Here is a 1,968-nt window from a genome sequence, read left to right as displayed (position 1 = left end):
TTCTCCACTCCGTACGGTTTGTACCAGTTTGTTACGCTTCCGTTCGGCTTGTTCAAAGCTCCAGCCACCTTCCAGCGTCTCATGGACCGGGTGTTGCGTCCGCACGCTGCATATGCTGCCGCCTACCTGGATGACGTGATATCATCCATAGTGACACCTGGGCGCAGCGTTTGCAGCGGGTGGCCGCGGTCCTATCGTCCCTGAGGCAGGCGGGGCTCACGGCCAACCCAAAGAAGTGTGCAGTTGGACGGAGGGAGGTACAGTATCTGGGGTACCACTTGGGGGGGCGGGCAGGTGTGTCCACAGGAAGACGGCGGCTATTGCATCCTGCCCGTGCCCCAAGACGAAAAAGGAGGTGAGATGGTTCCTGGGGCTGGCAGGTTACTACCGCCGTTTCGTGCCGGGGTTTGCTGAGCTGACCAGCCCCTTGACCGATCTCACCTGCAAGGGTGCTCTGGATCTGGTCCAGTGGACGGGGCCGTGCCAGGAAGCATTTGTGCAGGTGAAGAAAGTTCTTTGTGGAGAGCCGCTGCTCCACACTCCTGACTTTTCCCTCCCTTTTGTTCTGCAGACTGACGCCTCAAACAGAGGGCTGGGGCCCATTTTGTCCCAGCAGGTAAGGGGGGTCGACCGGCCCATGCTCTACATTACCCGGAAGCTGTCAGAGCGTGAGAGACGGTACAGCACTGTGGAGAAGGAGTGCGTGGCTATCCGGTGGGCGGTCGACTCCCTTCGCTATTATCTCCTGGGGTGCTCATTCAACCTCTGCTCGGACCATGCCCAGCTGCAGTGGCTCCACCGTATGAAGGATGCCAACACCCGGATCACCCGGTGGTATCTGGCTTTGCAGCCCTTTAACTTCAAGGTGGTCCACAGGCCCCTGTGGCCCCAAATCCTCGCCACAACATCACCTGGCTGCAATCCACTCTGCCAAATTGATAGACTCACTGCAATAGATAAACTTAACTTCAGCTGTTTTTTCCTCAAAGCTAATGTCACTGGTAATCTGAACTTGAATTGAAAGAAAATCTGAAATAATCGAAATTACTTTTAATGGATTTAACTTTGAAATTTTTGATTGACTTTAATTTTTATTCATAGTAACCTGAGATTCAAACCCACATCTTTTCTTCATCAGTATTCTAACATTCTGTGTTCCTATGCCTATGATGCTCTTCAAGCTCAAACACTGACATCTTCATAGCCCTGTCCTTAATATTGTCTTATGTCTATATTTTTCTATATATTTCCTTTTTAAGTCGACCCTACTACTAATACTTCTCAAAAGACTGGAGCTCAATGGACTAGCCAAAGACCTTACCCTGAGATATAAAACTCTGTATTCATACACTTTTTCAATGGGATTCTATTAAATTTTCCTCAAATAAAGCTTTGACAGCAGTGGTTATAAATATGTCATCTTGCTATGTCCTCTTCTGTTGCTAAGCTTTAATGACACCTGACTGCCATCAGCTGTTTATAATAATTACCTGATCCAAAGAGAAATGTGTAAACATGAGAAACACTACATTGTATTTTCTTTTGTTGAACTTTGGCATGGTTACACATCTCAGGATGTGACAAAAGACCTCAGTGTTAACAGTCTATCACAATAGCAAAACAACCAACTTTCCTATTTACTAAGCTCTGACCTTTAGGATTAGGATTCAAGGATTCAACTTTATTGTCATTACACATGTATAAATACAGGGTAACGAAATACAATTTGCATCTAATCAGAAATGCAAGAGCAGTAAGTGCAATAGGGAGAGATTACATACAGATAGGGGTAGTATAAAAGCCATTAACATCTACACAATATTTGGATTAGGCTAAAACAGAATTTTGTCTCTGCTTAAATTTGAGGGCCATGGGAATTCGTGAAACAGATCTTACAAGCAGACAAAAGAGAGAAAAATCCTTAGTAATATTTCCACAAAATCTTTATTTTAGAGTCACAAGTTTAAA

General features: G+C 45.5%; 1 protein-coding gene across 2 annotated transcripts in view; it reads right to left on the bottom strand.

Annotated features, from left to right (window-relative positions):
* Positions 1 to 1,723: 1,723 nt before the first annotated feature.
* adam19a (ADAM metallopeptidase domain 19a) overlaps positions 1,724 to 1,968 on the bottom strand; it is a 107,741-nt gene continuing 107,496 nt past the window's right edge. Inside the window, exon 23 of one of the 2 annotated variants that reach the window (XM_039609279.1) lies at positions 1,724 to 1,968. This exon is cut by the window's right edge and continues 777 nt beyond it. The gene's annotated coding sequence lies outside the window, so the exon portion shown is untranslated. The other variant, XM_039609278.1, reaches the window with a different exon arrangement.

The sequence above is a fragment of the Oreochromis aureus genome, linkage group 3 (genome assembly GCF_013358895.1).
Source record: "Oreochromis aureus strain Israel breed Guangdong linkage group 3, ZZ_aureus, whole genome shotgun sequence".
In the NCBI taxonomy this organism is placed as follows: Eukaryota; Metazoa; Chordata; class Actinopteri; order Cichliformes; family Cichlidae; genus Oreochromis; species Oreochromis aureus.
The sequence above is the reverse complement of the archived record's forward strand: the minus strand, read 5'-3'. Positions and strand labels throughout refer to the sequence as shown.